The following is a 14546-nucleotide window of genomic DNA, read 5'->3' on the forward strand; positions in this document are numbered from 1 at the left end:
GGATGAGATGAGCATAAGAGTCGAAGTCTATTAACTTACAAATGGTGGAGTGTCGTAGAGTCCAACACTCGTGCACAGTGCACAGTAAGATGAGAGCACATATCCGCGTCAATGAAAACCATTCTTAAAGGGGTGCCAGCTTGCAAAGCCATGTCATATGCTATTATAGCTACACCATCGTTCTGAAGAACCCCTCAAAATCTTTCTTGCACAACATATTGTTTTCCATGCATTTCTGTGTATGTATAAATAGGATGTCCCATCATTGGACATATGCATTAGACACTCTTTTTTCTTCCACCTATGCACCTTGAGTGGACTATAGAAGGAAACAAACCAATGTCATGCTAACCAACAAAGCCATGTAGTGGGGTCACTATTGAGCGAATAAGAAGCTTGGGAACTGCCCAACATTCCCTATCTCTTGGTATTGAACTTAGTGTTAAATCCATTACAAGCGCCAACAAAGACCTTGGGGCATGATAACCGACAATGAAAAGAAAAAATTCAGTGAATTCAATACTGAGAGAATAGGATGCTTGGAGACTGCCCCTCCCTATTTCTTGGTGCTGACCTTGGTGTAACCGACAATGAAGACCATGGTGATGTGATTAAAAAAATACAGTTACTATTGGGTGAATAGGAAGCTTGGGGACTGCCCAACGCTCCTATTGCTTGGTGGTGACCTTGCTCTTAAAGTCATTACATACAACAGTTGAATCAATATGAGGAAAATAGGACGCTTGGGACTGCCCAACACTCCTTATCGCTTGGTACTGACCTTGGGGATAAAATCATTACATGCTACAGTGGAGTCAACACCGAGCAAATAGGAGGCCTGGTGACTGTCCAACACACCCCATCGCTTGGTGCTGACCTTGGAAAATTGGTGTTGGCCTAGTAAACTTCCATGGATATCACATTTTCTAATTCCATATCTGTCAGTGAATAATCCCTTCAGTACTTTATTAATATTTCCCATTCTAATAAGTACTCCAATAATGCACGTATCCCAAAGACACTTTTTTTCCACTAGGTTTTTTCCCTTTGGTCATCGAGGTTTTACACCCTAACTTAGAATCTCATCATTATACTTTCCTTGTACATACTTTTCATAAATAAACATCAGTCTCTTCAGTATGTTATTACAACGGACAAATGCAACATCGTCTCTCACATCAGACTATTCAAACCAATGAAAATACTGCAACAAATTGAACCTCATCAATAGATTCAATGACAATTTAAGAAACCAGCCCATCAACAACCAATCAAAAACCTTCCCTAGCCTCCATGGACACTTTTCAACAGCGCTCGAGGACGACCACTAAAATCGGAAGGGGGGAATGTTAACTGAGTCAACGTCAGTTAACAGAAGCTACTAAAGATCGAAGATGGACAGATGCACATTGAGGATGAATACAAGAAGCAATAAAGATTGGAATTACACATTTTCCACGTTATTCCAAAATGGTCACGTATTGTAAATTCCCGAATTATTTCAAGCCATTGTAATATTTTAATGTGTTACGGGCTCAATGGGAGTTCCAAGTTGTAAAGAATAGGTCACTTACTGTGCCTAGGTTGCAGATTCAGTAAAGTGGTGAGACTTAAAGGCCTTGGGTGGTCGGACATTGCATATTTTTACCCCAGGTACATAAGGTAGTGTGTAAATGAAATTAGGGTTCTCAAGTCATTTGTTGAGAGCACTCTTTGGTGAGCGTTCTTGACGTGTGTGGCTATGGAGTTCTTGAGCTTCTCTTTGCTCATAAGACTTGATTAACACTTATCAATGATTCATTCTCTCTCACTATGCCTCTCTCTTACTTCTTATGATTTCCTATGATGCTTAGATTAACTAGATCTTAACTAATTAGTGGTTAATCCCTCTCTAATCTTGTGTGATTGCCCTCTTTTTCTTGTGTGTGCATGTAGGTTTGATTGGAGTGTGGTGCTCGATAGATCTATGTGTGTGTGTGCTTGCAATTAGTGTGTTGCATGATAGGATTAGTGTAGTGTGTGTCTTGCAATCGTAGTGTGTGTGATTGGGTTGATTAGAGGTGAAGAGAAGTGGATATGGAGATTTCCCTTCATTGCGGCTTAGCTCCTCCATAGGCAGAGAAGCTCACCTCATAGAGTTAACCATTTGTGTTGCCACGATTAGCTCACTAACCGTGTGAGTGTTTCCATGTCCTAGCTGGGTAGCTTATCCCTCCGGATCGATAATTATGTTGGTCATTGGAGCTATTGCAACGATGGGACCCCCAATAGAGCTTTAGTAATTAATTAATGCAACTAAACTCTCATTGGACCCCTTTGTCTCCTAGCCAATAGGAATCAGGCAAGCCATTGCGCTGTTGAATGCCCATTGGACCCCATGAGAGACTGTCCAATAGTCTTCTAGAGAGCCTAATTCCTATTGGTTCTTTTAGTAAGTGTTTTTAGCTTAATTAAACTAGATTTACCCTAGTGTAATCCTCATTGATCCACCTCCATGGCCATTCAATAGGATTTGAGTACACCTTGTGGGAATCTAGGCTAGGGAGCTTACATGTGTCCCTCATTCCCTTTGTGTACAGGAGCTTGTGTGTGTGTGTGTGTTTCTCTCTCATCCCCTACTTCCAGGGGTCGCCCCCTCCTAAGTAGGACTCTTTGAAGACTTTTTGAGCACACACAAAGCATCCAATTTTCCTAGTGTTTGACCTTTCGACACAACCTTTGAATTTTGTAACCTTAGCATTTTGGGAGTCTTAATGGGCTGAACCGTAGGGTCTTTTAAGCCCATTGTTGCACATTTCTCTTTTGCAGATGGACCCCCCTTTGGATCCCTATTTCCCTCCTTTGGATCCCTACTATGGCCGGTTTGCCAGCTTAACTAATATTCTAGACTTTTCTCCCTTGGCACTTCCCCATATTAAATGATCAGTTTAACATGAGAAAATCATTTAGGAGAATTAGATATTAGTTATTATGACAAATTCTGACAATGGAAGAGGTCTTTCTGTATGAGATGCAACACATGGATATCTCATCTAGAATCTCTAAGTGACTTGTCAAATTACAAGAGTTTGATTACACCATGTAGGTAGAAAACTCCACCAGGGCTAATCTAGCAAGTATTCTTACTCATCGTCGTCACTATGAGAAAAAGCTAAAGTTCAACACGGAAGGTAAGAAGTAACACCAATGGTAGAACTTCCTATGCTAGAAGGATCTCCTTCTCTTTTCTTTGATGGAGCATACAAAAGAAAAGTGAACCAGTTTGCAGCTAGCATCATCATTCTCATAAGCAAAAGGAGAAGGTATTCTCTATTGGACAGCTATAACACTCCCACTGCAACAATGAGACAGAATACACGGCTTTAATTCTTGGATTAGAACAATGTGTTTTGCAAGGGATTCAAAACCTAAATGTATTTGGCAATGCAATGCTTTTGATAAAGCAGATAAATGGCACTTAGATTTGTAAAAATTAGATTTTACTTGGCCAATTACGCCAAGTTAAGGATCTTTTAAGAAATTTTGAAGCAATACAATTATTTCATGTCCCTAGGGTAGAAAAGCAAGAGGCAGATGCTCTAGCCAAGGAAAGAATACAAGATGTTTCCATAGGAGAAATCAAACTGAAACTATCCCTCTTTCAAGGTAGCGATGCTATGCCTGATATCATCAGCTTCTTAGATACAGGAGAGTGTCTTGAAGGGTACACTAAGGGCCATAAACAATGGCTTGTAAGGAAGGCTAGAAGATACTGACTTGTAAACAACAACTTATATTGCAAGGGCAAAGACCAGATTCTTAGGCGAGTGTGCCAATCTATAGTGAGATCACAGAGGTAATCTCAAGCTAGTACCATGATGGTGTCTGCAGCGTCCATTTTGCTCTAGACATTACTAGTAGGAAGATTCTACAGGCAGGATTCTCTTTGCCTAGTCTAAACGGGGATGTGCATCATTGGTTTAAAACATGCAAGGCTTGTCAAGTGTCCAGTAATCGTACACTAACCTATGAGCCACAAACTCCTATCATCTCATATGGTCCATTTGAAAAGTGGGGAATAGATGCGATTGGTCCTCTACCAAGGGCCCAATCAGGTAAACTATACATTATAGTTGGTGTAGACTACATGACCCGATGGGAGGAAGTAGCAGCCACTACATGCATTACAGCCCAAGAAGGCGAAGTTCATATTTGAGCACATTTGTTGCCGTTTTGGCACACCTCTAGAGATAATATATGATAAGAGGACTAAGATTCAGATGGGATCTGGTGGGAGAACTGATAAAAAAGTTAGGCATGACACGACGACATTCCACCCCATACTATCCACAATGCAATGGCCTAGTGGAAAAGGTAAACGACATGATCTGTAAGATCATCACAAAGCAGGTGAATAACTACACAAGTGAATGGGATAAACATCTCATGGACACTCTTTGGGCCTATTGCACGACATTCCGAATATCACTAAGTTTCACCCTGTTCCATTTGGTATATGGAAAGGAGGCCATTCTACCCATCGAGGTACAGGTAGCCAGCTTGCGAGTCATGGCTAGCCAATTACAATGCCCAATTGTCCATCTCCGAAACCACATCATGGATCTGGAAAGGCTTCAACTAGATAGGGAGGATGCAATCAATCACTATGCAATGCAAGCAGAGAGACATCGACTCACATTCAGTCAAGGGCTTAATAAGGAAAAGGGTCTGGAAAAAGGCATGTTAGTATTAAGATACGACGACAGATTTGATACTAGGAAAGACAAGAAATTTCAACCCAGATGGGAAGAGCCATTCATTGTCAAAAGGCGCTACACCGATGGCAGCTACAAATTGATGGAAGCAGATGGTAGAATTCACAAGACCAAAGTCAATGGATGGAGGCTCAAAAGGTACTTTTGAAGATTTGATCCAGAGTTCATGTTAGATATTCGGGAACCCTCCAACTCCGCTGCTAGGGAATCAGAAGCACAACTAGAAGCATGGATGCCCCTAGCCAGAAGGGAGGGCTAATGATGGCCGGTTTTCAAAACCGTGGCCGCAAGAACCAACCCCAATCACGGAGGAGCGCAATACGAGAAAACAATGAAAAAAATGTTTTTTTACATTCACCTTGAAGGAAGTAGGCCACCCCTTAGTTTGGCCACATTCCTCCATTACCACCAAAGGATGATCCCTCTCTCTCCTTCTCGGCTTCGCCAAACCCACTATCTCTCTCTCTCTCTCTCTCTCTCTCTCTCTCTCTCTCTCTCTCTCTCTCTCTCTCTCTCTCTCTCTCTCTCTCTCTCTCTCTCATATCACCCAACACACACACACCTCTCACCCCTCAACCTCACCCACATCCCCCCCTTGGATCGCTACTCCCTCATCTCCCCACACCCTGTTGACACAACCCCCCCTTTCATTCCTGATGGCCAAGCGCAGCCCGAGCCCGCTCTCTCTCTCTCTCTCTCTCTCTCTCACACACACACACACACACACACACACACACACACACACACAGAGCAACACACACACACTCCCTCCCCATTTACTCTCACCCCTTCCCTGCCTCTCTGTCTCTTTCTCACCATCACCGCTCTCTCTCTCCCCCTTAGTTCAAGCCCTGCGGGCGCAGCAGGGTTAAAAAAAACACACTATCTCTCTACCTATACACACACACACACCCTTACCTTTCTCTCTCACACACACACCCACCCTCTCGTTCTCCTCCCTCTCTCCCGCCTTCGTCTCTGTTACCCTGCACGTAAGCCGCCAATACAAAACATAAAAAACTATAATAAAAACTACAATAATCTCTCTCTTTCCCGTTCCCACGCCACACCCCTACCACCATTGTCGACACTCCCACATTACATACACATGCGCATAAATCCACGATCACGCCTACACGCACTCACATATATGCACATAGTACACGCGCACATATACGCACACACTAGTAAAAATAAAAAACAAAGAATCGACATTGACGCCCAAAGAATAAAGACGTCCGAGGTGCGCGATAGAGGCACCCAATCAAGGAAAGACACCAAAGGCATGCCTCGACCGGCCCCGAAAATGGCAAACCCGCTACACCGTTTGTAGGGAGGCGTTGTAGCACGGCCTAATCGCAACCCATAAAATTGTCAAATCGTGGATGGGCAGCCCGGCTAGGGCATGGAAGCACGAGCCTAGGATGTATAGACATAGAGGATTCAAGAGAGAAGCCATGGAAAGGGCTTCCTCTAATCAACAACACATTCCCACTTACTAATCACTTGCACACAATCACGTGGTTGAAATTAACCTCTCACATGAATCACTCTATCCACAACTCTTAATCACACAACTACACAAGCATGCAATTAAAATACCTACTCTGCATTAGTGTCTCCTATCCGGCACAACCCCTCAATGCGACTACGTATGCACACACACTAACCGCACAACTTGTAGAGAGAGATGAAAAGAAGGAAGGTATAGCCCTCACACACCATGGCCAATGGTGTGGATAGAATAGATTAATTCAAAAAAGGGATTAGGTGATCTACCATCACATTAATACAATCTCACTCCACATAATCAAAAAAGAATATTAATAAGAAAGAAAGTGTAATTGATTATTAGAAATCAAGAGCTACATGGGCATGGAAAGCCCATGAGCCTGATGACCATCCACTCTACAAAGAGAAGAACTCACCCCATAATGACTTCTCATTAAGCATAGGGATCTTTTATAGCTTTGGGCCTCAAACCCTTCAACTATGGGATAAAGTTGAGCTCTTTAGCGTAGACTTATACAACTTTGGAACTCTTAAATGAGCCCAAGAAAATATTGTGCACTATAGCACATCCACATCTTGGTGCATAATTGGTGTAGCATATGTTAGCCGCTGCTAACATTCCCCCCTTCCTAATTCACACATCCTCGTGTGCTGGTGAAGAAAGACACGGTGACATGGTAGAAAGAAAGTCCATGGAAGAAATGTTGAGGTGCAAAACATAAGAACAAGTAATGAGCATCAAAGGCCACCAAGAATGAATAAAACATGAAGCACAAATGAACAATCATGCAAAGTGATTTTTTGCTTCTAAAGATGGGTCAATCATAGTCAAAAACTAGAAAACATAAAGCAAAAAAGACACCTAAACTATCACGAAGATTAAACCACTTGAAATTTCAGTTTTATGCATGAAACACAAGCAATCAATTATGACCCTAGGCTAATGCAAGTTCATAAACCTACTAGCTTAAAAACTACTACTACTGGCTCTACTTCTACTTTATTCATTTCTTGAGGAGATTCCTTACGTCAAACCTTTTCATGACCTCATCTGTTTTCTCTAAACTGGGAATGTTGGAGTCGAACTTGCGCAAGTTGAGGTACTCACGCATGGAAACTTTTGTAACCAACCCACCACTAGGGTGATTGTGCTGCAGAGGGTAACCCCAATATTGAAAAAAAAGGCGCTCCCTACACCTCTCTCTCTCTCTCTCTCTTCGCGCGTTGCAACTGGCGGCGTACTGAGCACTTCTCTCTCTCTCTCTCTCTCTCTCTCTCTCTCTCTCTCTCTCTCTCTCTCTCTCTCTCTCTCTCTCTCTCTTCGTGCGTTGCAACTGGCGACGTCCTCGAAATTCGCATGAAAAGAATCCGTGTAGATTCTTCTCTTCTTTTCATTTCCAAAATGTGTAACGCCTAATAGCTTAAAAACTATGTGAACAATCTTAATAAATCATTCAAGTCTATCATGTCTACGGGCTATAAAAAAAGCTCCTAATCTATTAGTACATTGTCAAAGCTTTTTGAAGCTCATGGAAGTTTTGGTTTTTTCATTCATTGAAAAAAAGTAAAGCATGATACAAGGCTACCACCCCAAGGAAAGTCTAGGTGCGACTTCTGGCTCCTTGAACACTCAAGAAGGTGTTCCAAAAGCCTACTAGCCTACCAAGGCGATGGCTAACCCCTATCAGCCCAAGGCATTGGTTTAGGGCCTTGACCAAGCGAGCCAAGGTGACTCCCCTCACCTGCCAAGTGACAATAAGGTGCTAAGCCTCACATAGACACAACATAACATAGAAATTTTCTTTTCATGTGTCTAGTAGCATTTTTGCTACTTTTTCTTGACACTTTTTTTGCTTCATCGATTCATTTGTTTAGCACTTTATTGCTTCCAACTTGAGAGCTATTGGCAATTGGACTAAAAAGACTAAAAGCCTAATCATAGCCCTAGGTCATGTTAAAAAAGAATGGAGTATTAAGACTATCACTAAGAGTCTAGGACTAATGAGAAATGAACCTATGTTAACCTAAGGTCAAGGCCAATTACCTATGATCAACACACATAAAACCTAATTTTTTGATGAGTTGATTTTGCACAAAGCAAAGTGTTGAAACTTTAGTATGCCTAGCCTTTGAACATGACAAAACCATAGCTTAGAAGCAAAATTTCACTTAATCCAAGCATAGAGAATGAAGAGATAAAAAAGAGCAAAATCATGGAAGGATTACACCTATTCATGCTCTTTGTGCATCCTTGAGCAAGCATCCCCTTTGTGTAGAGAAGTATTTTTATTTGCAAAAGAAGCGGATTTGAAGCTAACTGTAAACACAAGCTCCAAAAGTCAATTATTGAAAGCAAAATGCACACAAAAAACATTATTGAAAAACCTAAAGCTAAGGTCTTGCATACCCGAATTTGCCAAAGGGGAAAAACCCAAGGGAAAAAAGTGCCTTTGGTTATGCACATGATGCTCTTTGATAGCAAATTTATGCATACATAACAACAATGAGAGGTAAAATGCTTCTACATAAGAAAATTTTGCAATTTTTACCATCTCTCATGCATCATTCAAAATTTGATTAGTTTCTAGCTCAATTGAAGTATGGAATTAAAAACAAGCCAAGAGCTGAAAATAATGCAACTTTGATGAAATGATGTGGTTCTTTGAAAGCCGAATTTTATAATTTAAAGCTTTTCAAAAAGTTGGCTAACAACTAGCTCAATAAATTTTACACTATTAGAGCACGCTATGAGCTAGAGATGACTTCAACTTGATGAAATGAAAGTAAATGTCTCTCAATAGCCACATTATGTACTTTAAAGCTCCAAAAAGTTGGGTAAACACTAGCTCAAAATGAAAAAATTAACTTTTGACCAAGCTATGAGCTGGCATGTGTACAAATTTTAATCCAAAGAATTTGGAATGGCTCTAATTAGCCAAATTTTGCAATATATTGTAATGATGACCCCTTCTTGGATCAATGAAATCACACTCCTTCCACATCCCTTCAAAAAAGATCATTGATTAGTAATGCAGGAAGTTTTTATTCAGCCCAAGCTCAAAATCTATCACATTCCACCACAAACTTGGCAATTTTTATGTAACTCTATAAACAATTGTTCAGCCATCTCACAATAAATCAATGCATTTGCTTCTCATGCTCTTATGTAGCATATTTTGACATACAAAGCAACAAAAGAGAGAGCATGGCATTGGCCAAAGATTGCACCTATCATAAATTCATTCAAAACTCTCTCTCAAGTGGCTCAAAACAAAAATTGCATCTTAAATTACAATGTCAGATGCAATTTTAAATGCAATCTATGCAAAAATGTTATGAACCTCTTAATAAATGTACATGAATATGCTCTCAAATCCCCATAAGCCGACCTCATTAGAGAATCTCAATCAGTTTTAGTTGTGATGACAACATGAAAAAATATTCGATCAAGATTAAAGCCATGCACAAAAATCCCATATTTTTTATCCAATTCTCAGACCCATGCAAGCATAAAATTCAAGTTCCAGGATTTGTTGAACATGCAAGCAATACATATGAGTGCAAAGGTAGGGGTTGTGAGGGCTTTAGTCTTATGACCTCAAGGGCAAGGAGAGGGGTGGGAACGCTTGCTAACATTTTTATTTTTATTTTTAAAATTTCTTGGAAAAAAAACTCTACTGATTGCGATGCAGCTTCGGGCCGTTAGCATGTCGCGAGACTCGGGACCAACAGAGCAGAGCAGCGCGCTGGGCGAGAGGGCAGAGCATGGAGTCATAGTAACGGAGCGCGAAACAGCACTCTGTGTGTGTGTGTGTGTGTGTGTGTGTGTGTGTGTGTGTTTGACTTGTACTGTGTTCGGTAGTAAACTGCAGTGTTTTTAGTGCATTTTAAGGGTGCAAGGTGAAGGTCAGAGAAAAGGGAGAGAGGACGAGAATCCAGCAAAGCCAATGGGCATCGAATCTCAAGTCTCGCAATGAGAGTTCTTAGAATCATTGTGGGGTCAATGGCAAAAGACAAAAATGCAGTGTGTATGTGGAGGTTTGCAGGCTACGAGCCAAGCTTGGCAGGTAGTAGTGAGGCTGGATCTGAGAGTAAACCGGATGTTGCCGCCTCATGCAGGTCCCAACACGTGGGTGTGGTTAAAGCAGGAGAGCAGGACTCGAGAGTGAAGCGGGGGGTCTGTGGAGCCGCTGCAAGAGAGAGAGAGAGAGAGAGAATTTGAAACTCGCAAAAAGTGTTATGTGTGTGTGTGTGTGTGTGTGTGTGTGTGTGGGGTGCGCCATAATCGGCAGTTGTGGGTCCCGGCCTGAAGCAGCGGGAGAGGTCATGTATGTGTGTCGTTTTCTATGCACCATTTGGCAGCGGTGTGTGTGTGGGGTCAAAGGCCGCAGTACAATGATTAGCTGGCAGGGATGCAAGAATCGGGACACGAGGCCATGGAGAGCCGCCTTGAAGGCAAGGTCCTCCCGCAATCACTATGTGTGTGTTTGTGTGTGCATGTTATTTTAAAACGCCAAGCCAAGTGCGAGCTAAGTGTGAAGATTTATTTTTTGAAATTTCCCCTTGGGGGGCTTGTTCCCACGTGTAGCAAGCTCAATCAACACTCAAGGGAAGCAAAATTCTATCACATTTTACTACTTTGATCCCTTATTATAATGATCTCATGGAGATTTCTAATACACACTAACACATGCTAGCTCGTAGCCTTGAAAACTCTCAAAGCCACTCGATTAGGATTCTGAGTGTAAAATGATATAAACCATACAAACATATCAATTAATTACGTGTTAGTCTCACATCAAGTTGACCTTAATATGTGAAAAATTCTTACGAACACTCAAAGATTTCAATTTTTCAATTGATCTCAAAATTGTCACAAGCTCATAAAAATTATCCACATTTTGGTCTCAATTGCATTCCAATGCATAGTGCGCAAACAATTCAATTAGGACACACATTCCTCAATTGAATCATCATGCAAGCTCAAAAAACATGGTTTTGTCGGTCGTGAATCAAGCATTGCATCCAGAATGTAGCGCGAGACTTCTCTCAAATGCAAATGCGAATCCAATTTTCAATTATTGCAATTTTGAATTGCTCATATCGCATAGAACAATCATCCAAACCTAAGTTGGTTTGTCATCACATTGCTACAAACTTCCGATTTATATGGCATGCACAATTTACCATATCCACTTAGCATACATAGTAGTTGTAATTCATAAAATCATTTTCAATTGGGTACATTTGAATCATCCCGTCCAATCAATTATGGAAAAACCAATTTTTGAGGTATTTCAATCATCATAATTGGAATCCAAGACCAATCATTCATCCTCTATTTGGATGTCAAATGCCATTGAGTATTAGTGCATTTTTTCCATGTTCGTCAAATTGATTCATCATTATCATGGAAATACACTAAAAATCTACACAATTTAGCATCAATTGAGTGATTTTTATCTCAATCTTCAAGCCAATTGTGACACACATTTCAATTATTTGGCCAAATTAATCATCGTAGTTGATAAAAATACCAATTATTCATTCAAACACCGGATTGCACATGCCATTGAGTAAGCACACACACCCAAATTTAGGCCAAAAATTTATGCAATTGATCCATCAATTGCAAACTCAATCAAGCATAAGTGAATGTATGCATGCTTAATTTCTAAAAAATTAGCACCATTTTGACACAATCAAGCTGGAATGCACACACTCAAAAATTAAAGACAAAAATTCAAACTTGGCTCAATTGCCAATGAATTTAGGCTTACACCTAATGATTGAACGCACCTTTTATGAACATTTCACAATAAAAAATCATTTAGGTGCCCCAATTGACCATCAATCATTGAAAATCAAGTGGTCATGACTCAATTTTTGCCCAAATTTTTTGGCAATTAGGCTTATCCAATGATTGAATTAGCCTAACATACACATAATTTACATGATTGCATACTCATGTATCATTAATTCCATCACTTTATATGCATGCACACATTCAAGATTAGGTGCACACACACTTGAAATTTTTGACAGTTTTTTTCTTCTTTGGTGCATGCACACACACAATGTTTTTTTCTTCTTTGGTGCATGCACACACACAATGTTTTTTATCCACACACATGAATTATTGATAAAAATTAAGCATTATTTGGATACAACCAAGTTCATTAGTCACATTTTGACTATCAATTTCATTCCAAGTGTATCAAATTAGGTGCAAAGTGTAGGTCAATTTGTGATACACACCTAATTTTAGCAAATGATTAGCAAATTGAATCACATTGATCAATCAAAAATTGACATAACAAGTGAGTGCATTTACATTGTAATTACACTCCAAGCTATTCCTTTGCTCCACGCGAGGTCGCATCATTGCACACACAAGTGTGTGCACCATCAATTCGGCTCCAAAATTGACCATTTGTAGGTCAAAATCAAACACGCAGATCATCAAATTAGGCATAAATTGGTACAATTAACTTGATTAGAGTGATGATTACACTGTTGGAATTAGGGTTGCAGAGAAATGCACACAACTTGGAGAAGACGAAGGAAGCTCAAGGCACATAATAGAGACTGTGTTACTCAGTATGCAATGGAAAGATAGATAGCCCTAGAGTCATGGGCGTATATACAATGCTCGGGGGAAAAAACCTCCTAAAGAGGGAAAAAATGCCCCGGCGGTCCTAGTGTCTTCACAGACATCACTACCACATGTATATGGTAACAAATCCCCCCTGGAGTGATGCGGTGAACGAGAGTTGGCACATGAGTAAAGGGAAGTTCCATGCCATGAGGACAGGATCAGTCCACAAAGGGGAGTAAGCCCAAAGCTTTGCGGAAAGCTTCAAGCTTCTCACGAGACAATGCCTTTGTGAAAAGATCTGCAAGGTTGTCCTGTGTTGGCACATAAGCCAAGTTGATCTCTCCTGCTGAGAGCCTCTCCCTGACATAGTGGTAATGCACCTCAATGTTCTTTGTGCGAGCATGAAAAAATGGGTTCCTCGCAACTGCCAATGCGCTGTGACTGTCAGTGTAGATAGTGTTGGCAGTGTCCTGTTCAACACCCAAATCAACCATAAGGCGTCTGAGCCATACACACTCAACTGTAGCTGTGAAGACTGGCCTGTACTCAGCCTCACAACTCGAAGTGGCCACAGTAGGTTGCTTCTTGCTCAACCATGATATACATGAACTGCCAAGCATGAAACAAAAACCACTTGTGGACACTCGCGTGTCAAAACAACCAGCCCAACATGAGTCCGAAAAAGCATGTAAGTCTGGCGGCAATGATCCCCCCTTGGGATAAAACAAGCCAAGATGTAAAGTGCCACTAAGGTAGCGGAAAATCCTCTTGACAGCCTGCCAATGCTTAGACCCTGGGCTATGCATAAATCTGCTCACTTGTGAGACTGCAAACTGAATATCCGGCCTCGTGTTGCATACATAAATGAGGAAACCAACAGCAGTTTGGTAAAGAGTGACATCAGCAGGATCGCCAGCATCATGTAGGCTCAACTTCAAACCTATTTCCATGGGAGTGGCAATAGGTTTGCAATCCTCAAGTCCAAACTTACATAGCAATGTCTCTATGTAACTTTTCTGACACAAAGCAATACCACCATCACACTGTTTAAACTGTATACCCAAGTAATGATGCAACAACCCCAAATCTTTCATCTTGAAAGTAGCATTCAAATCAGCCTTAAATTCAGCAATATGTCTCTCATTTGGTCCAGTGATCAGCAAATCATCAACATAAAGAACCACAATGAGAAGTACATCACCCTCATGATTTACATACAATGTGCTTTCTATTGGATTGTTACAAAAGCCTCGTTTAACCAAATGAGTGTCAGCTTTCTCATACCAAGCACGAGGAGATTGCTTCAACCCATACAAAGCCTTCTTACATCTGCACACGTTGTCCTCTTGTCCTTTTATGACAAAATCGTGAGGCTGCGTTACATAAACTTCCTCAAATATGTCACCATTCAAGAAAGCAATAACAATGTCTGATTGATGTACATCCCAACCAAAATGAGCTACCAATGCATATAGAAAACGCACAGTAGTCATACAACAAGTGGGAGCAAAAGTCTCTTCATAATCTATGCCTTTTTGCTCTGCATAACCTTTTGCAACAAGTCGAGCCTTATGGCGATCGATCTCACCATCCGGCTTGCATTTCAACTTGTAAACCCACTTCGTACCGATGGCCTTTTTGCCAGGAGGAAAATCACATAAAGTCCATGTGTTATTTTCTCT

Source organism: Adiantum capillus-veneris, chromosome 5, assembly GCF_014529385.1.
Source record: "Adiantum capillus-veneris isolate H3 chromosome 5, ASM1452938v2, whole genome shotgun sequence".
Classification (NCBI taxonomy): Eukaryota; Viridiplantae; Streptophyta; class Polypodiopsida; order Polypodiales; family Pteridaceae; genus Adiantum; species Adiantum capillus-veneris.